The following is a 15200-nucleotide window of genomic DNA, read 5'->3' on the forward strand; positions in this document are numbered from 1 at the left end:
CTTCCCACCTATCACTCAGTCACAGGTGTCTGCAGCCACCACAAGAGCCACCTTTCTCAGGAGAAGAGTTCAGCTGCCACAGCGCTGACCTTTGTCATCTGCAGGAAAGGAAAGCTTCAACAAGCTACCACAGGTGTTATAAGTCTCCTTTCATCAGGCCTCCATCCACCAGACAGTGAACCAACTGGAAACACTTAAACGAGTTTTAACATTCCTTGTAGCAGGAGGCAGCCAAAGACTCACACACCTACCCACCAGAGCCAACTGCAGCCACCCAACCACTATGGACTGTGGCTCCTGCCAACAGAGGGTGCCTGTAAGGCTTCCTGGAGCGACAGGTGCTCTAAGCAGAAAGCAGAGCAAGGTAGCCAGGCAGCAGCCACAGCACTGTTCCCACGCACCCTGTGTTCAGAGCAGCAGAAGGGAATGAGGGGGATTTGGACAGAGGCAAAACAAAAATAAGCCCACAAACTAACTATGAATGATATCAAATATCTTTTAAACCTTCCCAGGCTGTGAGATGATATTTGATGATTTGAAAGAGCTTCTCCTCTTACATTTGATGAAAATTATTTACACACTGCTGTGTACATGACACGTTAGAGACTTCCAGAGAAACCAGAAGCTGTTCCAAGGAATGTTCACTTCTATGATAGGAATTTCATAAATGAAGGCACTAACTATCTTCCCAGATGCAGGCCTGAATAGACCCACTGTATGGGTGAGTTCTGCTGAGGGAACAATCTTCCTTCACAATCTGCAGAGCTGGGTAAACCTGAAGTAGAGCAGCATTACAGACAACCATTTCACTTTCATCGAAGAGGACCAAGACCCACAGGAGGAGCCAGACAAAGGCTGTCACCTGTGAGCCCCACAACTGAGATCCCAGCACACAGCCTGATGCACACTGCATCTTTAACAGGTGATTCAGACTTCCCAAATGCCACTTCTCTGCTCACACAGCAGGTCTTTCCAGCTGTAATGGCAGAGAGGGCACAAGAGTATGTAGCCTCAAAATCTGTGCCCTTCCAGCCAGCTGCAGGTGTCCAGGAAGAACAAGCAGCCAGCACATTTCAGAATAGGGTCCCCTTTCTTGTCTTCAGATTGGCCACACTGCTGTAATCTCCTGTTGCTTGTATTTGACAACATCAAAACACGTAACAGGAACTTGAAATGTTTGTGTGACATGATGAATTTTATCCAGTCAGGATTTGGAGTGTCACAGCAGCACTTCCACCCAAGGTTTTAGCACTGGTGTTCCTACTCAACTCAAAACTGAGTAAAAGATCATTTAAAAGCAATTTGATTTTGCCATGACCTCATTGAAAAGGCATATCCAGCATTGCCCTGGCAACACAGAAATGGCCACAGAATAAGCCTGTGGGACAGAGATTAACACTCAGATCAGATGCAATTTCAGACCCTTCTCCTTTGCAAGGAATGTTTTGGGCTCTTGCCAAGCAGAGAGCATTCCACACACAGCAGGGTAAATTTGGTATAGTACCCTTATGGAAAGATCTTCTTCAAGACAAGGCTAAGGTGTCAAATCTATTACCTGAGCATTCCAGAAGTGAATAACCCTGCAGCAAAGTTGGACTCAAACTTTCCTGATCTCATGGGAGTCCATATTTGAGTAAACCTTCAAATGCATCATACACCTTAGCACTGAAGCTGGAATTCATCTTCCCTTTTTTCTTTCTTATAGATTTAACCTGAACACAGCAGAGGTCTAATTTGGATCTGGTCCCTATACCAGAATTCTTTGTCTCTTTTCAAGTGTGATTACTACAGAAAAGTAACTCTGCATCAACCTGACAGAATTGCACCTATCTACTCCCAACGCAACTTATCAACAAACAAAAATGTCAGACTAGATTTAGTTATGGTCAGTCATAAAATTCCCTTAGCAAAAGGGTTAGTCTGCTTTCGTAGTGTTTGTGCTTAGGCAGTTGTCAGCTAAACTCTGGTTTTAGACACTTCTTTGCTAGTATTCATAGTGGGTATCAGAAATTAAATCATATCCCTGACTTCTCTCCTGTCTCTTATTTCTTCACCACTCCTCCATCAGTTCACTTGTATAAACACTGACCTTTCCAGTGCTAGTAAACAGAGAACTGAAAATGTACATCTACAAAGAGACAAATTATTACTGGCCTAGAGGTGCAGTTATGCCCAGTTATACATGCACAGTATGGCACACAGTTAAGAAATGCACAACCAATGTTAGCTAAACAATACACACAGAACATATATGTATATATAATGCTTTCCCATGAAAAAAACCCATCATCATAAAACAAATACAGCCTTTGAGGCTTAGAAAAAAGCTATGACATGAAAACTCTTCAGTTTGAGCTCCGTGTGAAAGTATTTCTCCTCCTGGGTTTGATTAACAAACAAATGTAAACATTCAAGAGAAAAATAAATCAGTTCTGTCTGCCATACTTCACATGGTTTTCAGTCGATACCACAAACTTGGACAAAGTTCAACCAAAACTCATTCCTGGTCTTCCAAAAGGTAGCTCAATACCTGTGAAGTGTTTTATGATGCCAGGACAGTGATGTGGATTACAGAGGCAGACAGGATTGTACCCGTGCCTAGCACTCAGCAGGCAAAAGCTGACTAACAGTAGATTTCATCCTGCCAGAACAAAATAAATGCCTTCTGCAACTCCAAATATCATATTCATATGATATTATAAATACACTTCAAATATCTTTTGGGACTGTCTGATGATTTGAGGATGAAGTATTCTGACAGATAATGTGCCTTAAAACTTGTGGGTGTTATAAATACACCAGGATTCACAGGATCCTAGAGAGCATAAATTCCTGCAGTGTCCTGAAGGAATAGCTGCATCTCTTTTCTGGTGTGAGCCTCATATTTGTGATCTGAACTCCTGCTTCCTTTTCCTCAGACAAGCCTTTTCCTGTTTAACCTGAAGGAAGAATGCACAGTGGGACATCCATATATGACAGCTTTTCCTTGTCTCATGATGCATATGTTAAAGTCATGCTAAGGGTCATTTTTCTGATCCTAGGAAGCCCAGGTGTAAATGACATGAAATTCACTTTAGCTGAATCTTCACAGTAGCTAACTCCCGGAGGAATTCTAAGGAATACACATGTGTGAAGACAATTTCAAGTCTGAGGGCTTTCTTTCAAAAGGCATTTTTAATTCTATGGCACAGTTTCAAGGTATTATCTTTGCTCTCTCAGACGTCTGCATTTTCTTAACCATTTGATCAGTCTTCCTATTAAAAAGCCAGCACAGCTGGAGTTTCTGAGAGGGGTAAATTCACAGAATGATAGTGGTCAGTAGAGCCTCTGGAGATCATCACCTCATGCTGTAGCAGCACCACAAAAACATCAAGCAACTGCTCCAGTCAGTTGTCATTGGAGCAAGAGTTGGCCCTTTCACTTCTAAAGAAAACTCTGGAGCCACAGCACACAAAGTGAGAACCCTTCGGTAATGCAGCCACACCCCACTCATACTCTGTGCCCAGCATCCCCACCCAGGCACAGATACACAACAGAGAAAGACCAGCTGCTGAAGCTTTGCAGATGGCAACTCCAGTATTGTGCCATTTTGGACTTTCTCCTCAAAGCATCACTCCACACAGACTCTTTCATAGAGCTGGGATTGATTTTCTTGGGGAGATAGATATTTGAGCTTGGAAAATAGCTGTGGGCATTAACAATGGGGAAATAGCAATTATAAACTCAAATAAAGTCAATTTCTGGAAACAGCTGGAGGGAGGAAGGAATCTTATGAATAACCTAGCTAAAACTGAACAGACTGCTGACAGTGAGTTCTTTCAGATGCTAACTGCAGCTACACTCATACAGGAAAGCACAACTCTTAAATCTTTAACTAAAGATTGAAAACTCTATAATTTAGGAGCAGGTGTGGATCTGTTGGAAGGTAGGAGAGCCCTGCAGAGGGACCTAGACAGGCTGGATAGGTGGGCAGAGGTCAAGGGGATGAGACTTAACAAGGTCAAGTGAAGGGTTCTACACTTTGGCCACAACAACCCCACGCAGCGCTACAGGCTGGGGACAGAGTGACTGGAGAGTAGCCAGGAAGAAAGGGACCTGACAGTGCTGGTAGAGAGCAGCTGAAGATGAGCCAGCAGTGTGCCCAGGTGGCTAGGAGAGCAAATAGCATCCTGGCCTGTATCAGGAACAGTGTGGCCAGTAGGACAAGGGAGGTTATTCTTCCCCTGTGCTCAGCACTGCTCAGGCCACACCTTGAGTACTGTGTCCAGTTCTGGGCCCCTCAATTCAAGAGAGATGTTGAGGTGCTGGAACATGTCCAGAGAAGGGCAACGAAGCTGGTGAGGGGCCTGGAGCACAAATCCTATGAGGAGAGGCTGAGGGAGCTGGGGGTGTTTAGCTTGGAGAAGAGGAGAATTGGGGTGGCCTCATTGCTGTCTACAACTACATGAGGGGAGGCTGTAGCCAGGTGGGGGTTGGGCTCTTCTGCCAGGCAACCAGCAACAGAACAAGGGGACACAGTCTCAAGTTGTGCCGGAGGAGGTATAAGCTGGACGTTAGGAGGAAGTTCTTCATAGAGAGAGTGATTTGCTATTGGAATGGGCTGCCCAGGGAGGTGGTGGAGTCACAGTTCCTGGAGGTGTTGAAGAAAAGTCTGGATGAGGCACTTAGTGCCATGGTCTAGTTGACTGAATAGGGCTGGGGGATAGGTTGGCCTGGATGATCTTGGAGGTCTCTTCCAACCTGATTGATTCTAAAAAAAAAATAAGGGAATGCACGTGGGCATCTACCTGCCTGCAGGGGAAGTAGAGCCAGGCTCCGTCTTTTACCTCTTCCATGCTCATTTCAGTTGGTGGATAACATCTGTTCTTGTGTTGAAAATAAGAGTCCCACCAGACACCACTGCTGCAGGCAAGTATTCTCAGAAACCCTACCAGAAGCTTATTCCCATGCTTAGTAACAGCTTGTGTACTCAAGGGTCAAGGTAGCACTGAAAGTCAATAGCATGCAACTGTGTGAATCATTCAGGTGCTTCTGAAAAGGTGAATCACCATAACCACAGCTCGTACAAACTAGATGTTTGCTGCTTAAAGCAGGCAACTCACTCAATGCAATAGTATTAAGCTAGGCAGTCAGCCTATGGTGTAGTGCATCAGCATCTTTAGGGGAGCACCTGCTGAGCTTCATGTTTCTCAGAATGCATTTTTCACTCCTGCCTCACAGAATGAGGCTTTCAGCTCTCAAGAAGGAATCACACTTCTTGCAAGGAACAAGAGGGGGACTTCAAGTATATATCACTCAGTACAGCACCTTTTCAGCACAGCATCTTTTCAGAGCAACTGCACAAGCGAATGCCCAATGAAAATAGACAAAGAACACAGAGACAAAATCCCACAGTAAATGGCTTAAAACTTACTGCAGGAGCTTGTCCAAACGCTGCCAGCAAGGAACTTTACTCATGCTATGGAGAAGCACATCTATTTCAATAAAAACTTTCTTTTCTCTCATGGAAGAAACAAAAGCTACTTGCTAGCTAAATACTCAGCCAAGCCCCCTTATTCCTTGTTCTCATAGACAACAAGATTGCTCTGATATCAGTGGATCATACAGAAGATTTAACACAGTCATTTGTCTGAAAAATTCAGTGGTAAGGTGGAAGGTAAACTAAGGTCAGAAGTGTTTATCCAGTTCTAATTTAGTCAAAAGCTTGACTTCTTTCACATAAACTCAAGAAGTTTATCAACTTCTGATTGTTGTTTTATCTAGCATTATAAACCACAAACCTTCCATCTCCTGTTGTTACTGCCTCACTTGCCCAGCCACCTGGAAACTCTAAGGAGAAACAAGGACAAAACCAGAACTGTGCTTGTCTAGAAATGAGCTGTACAGAAGGCACCCAGATTCTATAATCAGCTATTGAGTGAGATTACAGGTTCAAGTTTCAGACATCAACAGCTAGAGAGAGAAATGAAGATGGGGAAAGGACAGGACCAAGACTATAGAAAAACATCATGCCTAGGGAGTGGGAACTGCTTCATTTTTCATTTACAGAATTATCTCTGCTCATAAAGCTGCATGTCCAAAAGGCTCAGGGACATTTCTAGGCTTTAAAACTGGCCTTGCAAAGCCAGCAAGAATGAAGACAGACATAAATATAAACTTAAAATAGACTTAGCTTTTTCTCAAACAAAGTTATAGGAGCTCAGCATTCATAAGTATCACAGTGAGGGAAAAGCTTAAATCCAGTTAACAAATGTAAAAATCACACCTCAGAGTTTTTGCATCTTAATGTTGTTTCTGTCAACATTATAACATAATCCATCTGAGAAGTTTAAAACTAAACGGTTTTAAGCAGTGGGTGAAACCACAATATGTTAACTGACAGCAGGATTTGGCTCCTTCTCCATCTCCAAGCATCTATTTCTCAGCTGCTGTTTCTCTACAGCAAGAAGAAGAAATGTTATAGACTTCAGTCCAAAACTCCTACTTCCCTAATAGATGGTATTTAAGCTTCTTTCCTTTTAATTTGTTTCTTTGATAATTACAGTGTTACTGTCTTCCAGCTTGGCCGTCTGAACATAACCAATACTAATCCACATTTACTACAGCCAGTGGCTTTCATCTGAACATCTGACTGTATCAGATGATAGCAAGCCATGTACACAGCTGTGATGCTGTCTAGCAGAGCTATCTCTGGGTGACAGGTGACAGAGCTGATGACTATAAAACAAGAGAACGAGAGTTATAAACAGGTAAAGCAGAAATGCAGTAGTGGTACCTTTGAGCATTAGCCAGCTCTCCTTCAGCCAAAACCAAAGCTATTTGCAATATGTAAACTGCAGACAACAGTTACCTGTTTCTTTTAAAGCAGGTTTTTTTATTTATGGCACATAGTCCACAGCCACCTCTAGCACAAGAGGTTTTATGCTCGGACAATGTGAACAGCGGAAGAGTAAAAGCTTATAAAATACATATCCTTGTCTATGTTGGAAACAGTACAATTCCAAACCAGAGACTGATGCTGAAATATAATCCAGGGGCTGTGCCTCCATTCATAAACTGTTCCAGTTCGAACACAGGGTCTGGGATGAATTTTATCCTCATGTTCAACCAGAGAGCCGCAATTTATTATAGTGCCGCACTATCCAGTTTCAAAATCACATCCCTAATATTTTTCCCTGTCAAGTCCAATGGAGATTAGCAGACTTCTTGACTAGGATCATCCATAAAGGGAAAATGCAACAGAATCCAACTGCCCTGAGACAGAAAGAAGCAAGTCCAGTTATGTAGCACAAGGTTAAAGAAAAAGGAAACCTACTGCATACACACAGCTTCAATTGCTTAAGCTGGAAAGTCATCAGAAAGGTCCTCTCACTAATAACAGTGCAAGTCAGGTTTCAAATGTACTTCAGCTCTGCCTCACCACTAGACTGTCTATACAGCAGGCTGGCCCTACTGCTCCTGTGTAACATCAGAGTAATGCTCCCTGACAACTCCAAGCCTCAAAATAAATAACCAGTTCTTCCCATTCATTGCATATTCTGCAGCTGAGATGCACCACAAAGGTACAGTTATTAATACCAGTTACATTTTCTGAGCTGTCTCAGAAGCCTCCTCAGGCTCTCAAGGGTCACTACTCTCCTAAGTTCAACTTAGTCAGTATGACCAATTTCCATCTATTGCCTTGCTGCTTTTTGCAGCATTTGCTTCGAGTTCTACACAGCATCTTAACATTTATCTGGTAAAAAGACCATACCAAAAATTGCAATAGAGCTGACAAAACTTTCAGTACTGTGGGAGTTTTCAGTCAATAAACTGGGTAAAAGTAGTGAGCAAATGAATATGTAATGACTTATTATCCTTTTCTTTTAACAACAACCAAAAAAAATTGTAATTAATGGCTCTTCAGGATCAATTATGTGTATCATTTGGAGATATAGATAGAAAAATGCAGTACTCCATTCAGTTCCACAGTGATGCCTTAACTGTTCAGCATGTGGAACACTATACAAACAAAACCAAAATATTATTCTCACTTCAGTTTCTCTTCAAACAGGTCTGACCTTTACAGTTTCCTTGGTTGCTGAAACAATGAATAAAGCTTCTTGACAAATGGAAAAAGCTATTAATTCGTCACTGGTTCAGTCCCATACAGGAGGTACTGTAAATTACAGAGGAATGCAGCTAGTCCTAGCTGGCTGTTCACATACAAAAAGTACAACCAGGCAGCAGCAAAGAGCAGGAAGAAAATCTTTCTCTTCTTATCCATATGCTTTCCTGACTAGGGCCAGTAGGGGATTTGCTGATAAAACACAGCTTTGTCACATTTGTCAGGCCTCAGGCTGTCATGGAAACATAACTGATATGATAACTGTTAATGAGCCACTGTCACAAGGGCAGCCTCTCCAAGGTGACAGATTTGCTGCTCCTGTTCAGTAGTGGGCAGCAGTGAAACATCCTAGCGGTGCTCTCAAGATCACTCCTCCTCTGCAAGCATTCTGGGGACACCATGTGCCCATAGGACCAAAACATTATTTTACAGAATTCCCACTCTACAAAGATGGGTGGGTTGGTTGCTTTGCTCTTAAATGAGACTGCAAATAAACGTTGAAATGATAAGCGTTATGCTGAACCACAAGTCTGGGGTTGACTTTGCTGTTCTTCTGCCTGTCTTGGCAAAACCAATCACTCATCCAGAAGAATAATTATCTTTTAACTACGTTTTTTTCCTGCTTCCACCAACAATCAGGTGTCTTTTTTCTTCACTGCTCCTCCAAACTATTCCTAGCACCTCCTTTTTCTAACCAGACTCAGGAGTAGCTGATAGTTCCCTCACTACAAGCAACAGGTTTCTCCTTTTCTCATGGCAGGTATTTCTTACATAGTAAACACTGTAATAATTCCATAGGCCAGCACACCACTTGGCAGCAGGGACTCATCCTTCTCAGAGGCAGAGGCAGCTGACTTTGGAGTCTGTCTCAAAGGGCACATGCGGTGCCAGCTCTCAGAACACAGTAAGCTCAAGTGCATTGCTACTGTAGGCAAGGCCATACCTCTGCCAAAATGACATTACACACCTGAAACAACTCAGCAAAAGGGTGGTGCACAAGAGAGCTTCACCTGCCTGGTTTTGGACATGGAAGGTTTGTTAAGGTGGAGAAAGGAATGTGACCATTTTTTTCAGGATTTCAAGACATTACACATCCTAACATGAGCAGCAATCTACTGACACCTGAAATCTCTGGACAAATGGCCACTTAGCAGTCAGTTTGCCCTATCCAGGACATGAACTGCAGAGATTTTCCAGAAAAATCATGGGAACCTTTATCATAACTCTGCTGGCTTCATCTTTCTCTACCTGAGTATCTGGACACACTTTTACAACAGGTAGGCACACTCATGTTATCAGAGCCATCAGCACAGGAACTGCACTGGGATCTGCTGACAAGGTGCTGCAGCTGACAGCCTCAGGCTGCCTCTTGAACACTTTGTTCCTGCAGATGGTCATAAATCCCCAGCAAGCACTTTGTGTTATGTAGTGCCCAGAAATGAATGAAATTATGTTGTAGTACACAGCACCTAGTCATGGTTACATTTCTTTTCCACTGTCCACACATATCAGCCAATAGTAAATAAAACACAGCAGGGACTCTAGATGGGTCTCAGCAGAAAATTGGATAATGTCTCCACAGGAGAGGCAAGCAGACCTTACTGAAAATGCCAAGTCTGACAGTATATTATACTATCCACCGAGTTTGGCACAGAAGGGATTTTATGCTGGCTGCCCATGGGGTCCTCTGTACAAGCAGCTCATATAGCAGCCCCCCACCACACACAAACAGCTCCAAACGTGCAGACATAAAATGAACATTTCTACATGCAGTAACGTTCAACCTCTGCCTTCACCCAATCTTGACTTTAAAAAAAATAGCATTTCCAGGGAGACATCTGCTGAAAAAAAAAAAAAACACAAAACAAAACAAAAACTGGGCTCAAAAGCTGGATAGACAGTGAAGAAGTCTTTCTCACTGCTACCCTTTTCCCTGTTTCCATGGTCCCTCAAATGAGGGTGGAGGCAGTGCATGGCATCTCATGGTGACTGGAGGCATTTTAGCCTTCTCTCCTTGTGTCCCTCTTTGCCCTCACCTTTTGTGCCTCCTGCCTCCCAGACCATCCCAGCACCATGGCAGAAGGCTTATTATAAGAGATGAAAGACCTAAATGGACCATCTTACGCACCTTAAGAGGTGTGTCTGGCTCTCCTCCACGAAAGCCTTAGCTCATGGTAAGCAAGCAACGTCTCAACCCAGGCTAGGAACAGGGTCCTGCTGACACGTGGGTAGTGCTTTCCATGAGAAACAAGAGGGGTGGCCAGGCTGCCACCTGTGCCTGTCCCAAGATGATATCGCTCAACTTACAATCTACTACAACTTGCCACTGCCAATAAATGAGCACAGAAAACGCTATTTGCTCCTAGGTCTCCATACACTCTCCAAAGCCAATCTGCTGCCCCAAGCACAAATGTAGCAGGGCCAGTACAGTGGTGAGCCCCAGCCTGAGGCTCAGCGAAGTAGCCCTAGTCCAGAGCATGTGCTGATTACACAAAGCACATCCACTGTCCAAAAGTGGTTTGGAACTTTTCACCCTTCCCTCTGAAAACAGCTTGACTACTACAATAACCAGCACCACAAAGCGTCACTTAGGAGTTATTTTTCAGGCAGGTTGGGATGTCTCTTTCTGTGCAACAGTGTGCCAGGGAACATCAGGGGAGCTCTCCCAGGAACTGCTCATGATGAATGCAACAGGCTCAGCTGTTCAGCTTCTCGGCTCCCCCAGCTCGGGTTTGAACGTGCCAAAAGCAGAGTGGCTGTGCCCCCTACAAATCTTTTGGATAAACAAGGTCATGCTCTACATCAGAGGTTTTCCTTTAGTCAGTAGTTTCTTGGGTTGCCACTCTTGACAACTCAGTCTAAAACATCTCCCTCTGGAATATGCCATCTAAATTAATCTGCTGTCAGCTATTCTTCTTTTAAAACTAATAATAGAAGGTCTGCATGGGCCTGTAAGAGACTGAAACACGGAAACGTCAGCTGTAAATGTTACCATACTGCTGCAGATCTCAGATCACCTCTTGCAATGAAATCACATTGCAGGGAGCAGATTTTGTAGTCTTAAAATTGTCTAACTGTCCCCAGCGTGTCCACAATCTAACACTTAGTGATGCCATTTAACTTTCAAGTGTGCTTTAAAGAAAGGAGAGAGATATTCTAGTTGTAAGCAACAGGCACAGCTGGACCAAAAGCACAAGTAATTTGATGGCTTGTATCCTTTGGATGCCAGCTGCACAAGGGATGCCAAATTGTGTTGTTGCCATTGGCAGAAGTTTTAGCTTGCAATTCATCTTCTTGTCATCAAATTGCAACAGGATAGGGTAAAAAGATTTAAGGTGGGGGGGGGCACTGCCTCTGACAAGGTGGGGAGGTGAGACTCCTTTGAACAGATCCTTGCAATTTGGCTCCAGGTGGACAAAGCAAGGTTTGAATAAGAGCTGGTGCTGGAGGAATGCCAACTGTGCAACAGTATAACTGCTTGAGGGACTGTGTTGTTGTCACATGAAGTAATTCTGTTGTCAGAAGGAACAACTGGGAGGCTGTGTTAAAAAAATGCTCAGGGTGGAAGCATCTTTGCAAAGCCTAATGAAGGAACACGAGCAGCACCTGCCTCTTCCAGGTCTGCCTGCAGCTACTATTGTCTGGGGACCAGCTTCTAGCATTTTCATCCTGAAAAATATTTTTTAAAGGCTCTGAGGCTTTTAAGACAAAGAAGAAGTTTAAATCCCAGACCGGAAGCTTTAATTATAACAGCTTTGTGTGAAAGTTGCCAGATCTCCCCCTGCTCTGTGGTCAGCACTGTGCCAAGAGTCTGCTTTGTGTCACTCTAGTAACTGTGTTAAGTTCAGCAAAGTAACTGGGTCAGAGATGCAGAAATCACTGATTTGCACTAATAATAGTCTGCTCTACAGAGCAGAATGACAGTGCAATCACTTCAGGGTTCTTGCTGTAATTAAAGGTAGCTACATAGCTACACTCCAACCCAGCATGAGTTGCTCAGAACAAATCCTTCTTCATGTCATATTTTACACCTTACAAAGTCACTCAGAGTCACTATGGCTAGAAAACAGCCTGAGAGGAAACATCTGTGGGAATCACTTGTTCATATTGCTGGAATTGAAATTAACTTACTCATATATAAAGTAATTGTCATGAGGACATATTTAAGTGTATTCATGAACAGCTCTTCTAAATATGCAGCACTGTTGGTTTTAATCAGTTAATTCTATCCACTGTGAGCACAAGGTTACAGATGGAAGATACTGATCTCATGTTCAAGCATCCAGTGATGGATCTGTTCACTACTGTACCATCAGGTGCTCTGAAGATCACCTGACCAAAGAAAAAAGCAGAAACAGAAAAGTACAGTGTTTTCCAAGTGTCTTACAGTCTTTCCCTAAGAAGAAAAAATCCAAGGGATTAGAGTTATAAAGGGGAGTAATAGTAGAAAGAAGCATTGAATGATACAAAGTCAGTCAGAGGCTTCTAGACAGCTTCAGCTCATGAGCAAAGTGGTGTATTTCTAAGTAATAAAGACAAATATGTCAACATAGCAATTAACTTAGAATTCACTGCAAGAGACAACAGAGAAACATGCTGCCAACCTATAGACAGAAGAAGTAGCAGCAGTTATACAGAAGATGATTTTATGCAAGACAAAACAAGCAATTACAACATTCTAACTCAGGATATAGAAATCACTTATTAAATAGGCAAGGGGTGGGGAGAAAATCAGTCTACCATGTGCTTTTACTTTCCCCCTAAATGCAATGAGACAAGACACAACTAATCCTTACAGAAAACCACATGAATCTCTCTGGAAAGCTCAGAGCCACTGAGTGCCCACAGACAAAATGTGGGCATAGAGCCACTGGCAGAAGCATGGTGGACACATGGGGCCAAAGACATGGCAGGACAACATATAATAGCTCTCTTCAAGGTGCAGAAATGAATGTGCTCATAAAGTGATAACTACATCAGGCTGTAAACAGCAGGCTAAGGACCTGTCCACAGGAGCTGTGTGGAGCACGAACTGCTGGATGAACTCCATATGGGTTACAGGGTACAGCAGCAGCCTTCTTCAGTCTCTTACTCTCTTAACAGATGAAAAAAGCAATGTGCCAGTGCACATGTGCTGCTGGCTACTTTTCTGCAGAAGCACAGTGGTAAGCTGCTATAAGTTACCTTGCTGTGAGGGAAGTGATAAATATGCTCTGATTTACTGAGTTTGCTTTTCATTTCCTCCTGGCAAGGTATACATAGGATAGAACACACGCAAACCTCGTTTGGAACTGGACATGCAGAAATTACATACAAGGACTATGACAATGATGCCTTGCACCATTTTTCAAAGTAACACGTAAATAGACAACACAGACTATTGTGGGAAACACCACTCAGCCAGAAACTCTGGGAGAGAACTCACCAGGCTTCCTGCTGGTGCATCACAGCACACACCAGATGAACACCAGAAAGCAGCTGCTGCTGTTGGAATGCCTAGTTTGCAGCACCTTGTGGAGACCTCTCAGAAGTCTCAAGCTGATCATCTATAAAATGTAAGCACTCAAAAACAGTAGTTCTGGTTTTGGAAATCACAAACTTTGTCACAGAAATTTCAGGGACTAACAGCATTTTCCCATAAACAAGCCCTAAACTTGGGCAATCATCACAGGGTTCCTTTGTAAGAAGGAAGATGTTTCAAATTAACACACCAGCTCTACAGATATTTCGTTTCTAGTCAAGAATGGCACAGGGATTCCTTATTAAACTGCTCCCAACCATCAAACAGATGAAAAATTATTACCTTTCCCAATCACTTAATTAGGTTATTCATTGATATTCACTAACAGCAGTATTTTATTTATAGAATCAAGCTAATCAAATCTGGCAGGCAAAAGGGGGATGCAAAATGTTATACTGTGCTTACTGTGCTGTTCACAGACAGCTGTCAGTTCTGCAACTCTGTGGACAGCCTCAGGAGTGCTCTGCTGGCAGATCAGTGATAACAGCGCCTTCCCCTCCTATAATCTGGAACTCTTCTCTGAAGCACAGCCAATGTTGCCCTTCAATCAAGGAATGATTTGCACATCCAGACACACACATACTCATAAACAACAGATGCCTGTGAGGAGGGGAGGTGGGCCAGAAGGATCCAATTTCCATCCCCTGCACTTTCCCCCCTCTAGGACAATTTTAGGAGAAAGCGGAAATAAACATCCCCATTATCTGCAGCATGTGTTAGCAGCCAGCTAAAGCCAGTCAGCAGCCCTGCCATTGTTTGGAGCAACACAAAAGACTTTCTGTTTGGAAAGTTCAAGAAAGAAAGTGGAAAGCCTGTGGCCTGGTCCCACAGTCAAAAGACCAAAAGAGAGATTGAGACGTTCTCAGGCTGAGGCTGATCTCAAGCCCTTTGAAGTTGAGGGAAAGCTCCAGCGAGCTTGGGATCACGTCTGAAACACACAGAAGAGAGCAAAGCAGCATAAAGGCATCAGCTAGAGAGGAGTTTAAGCAGGGGTAGGCGTAACCTGCTCTCCTAATCGTGGATACTGGTACAGCATGCTTTTGTGATGCTTGAGGACCATATCCATCTTCTAAGTCTTTTCATTAGGACACAGCAGCTGCACATTCATCATTAGGTGTTTTTCTGCTTAAAATGCTAATGTTGAGTGTTGAATACAACATTTAACAAACATTCCTGAGGAAAGAGGTGGGGATATCTTGCTGTAATTATTAGATTTCTGCTTTCTTTCCTGCTACCTTCCCCATAAGACTGGTTTAAAGCCATTATAAGCCAGTCCAAGACAAAAAACCTTATTAAGAATAATGCTGCCAGCATCATCTATTCATAAGCAGCAGTTTCAGACACAGCCCAGCCCAGGAGAAATTCTTTAGCCATACATTCTACAAACAAATGGTAGAGGATCCCAAGCACATGAAGGTTCCAAATCCTCTGCTTAATTATGGTGCAATTAATTTTCTCATTAAAGAGTAATGCAGTCTTCTGAATTCTGTAACACTTCCATAATTATATTCTTACATAGAAGAGTGAACATTGAAGAAGTTTAGGAGTCCTAAATTACATTTTCTGCAAATT

General features: G+C 43.1%; 1 protein-coding gene across 5 annotated transcripts in view; it reads right to left on the reverse strand.

The window, feature by feature from the left end:
• Window positions 1–15200, reverse strand: part of DENND2B (DENN domain containing 2B) — a 128191-nt gene that overhangs the window by 78640 nt on the left and 34351 nt on the right. The window lies entirely within an intron of this gene.

The sequence above is a fragment of the Pogoniulus pusillus genome, chromosome 24 (assembly GCF_015220805.1).
Source record: "Pogoniulus pusillus isolate bPogPus1 chromosome 24, bPogPus1.pri, whole genome shotgun sequence".
In the NCBI taxonomy this organism is placed as follows: Eukaryota; Metazoa; Chordata; class Aves; order Piciformes; family Lybiidae; genus Pogoniulus; species Pogoniulus pusillus.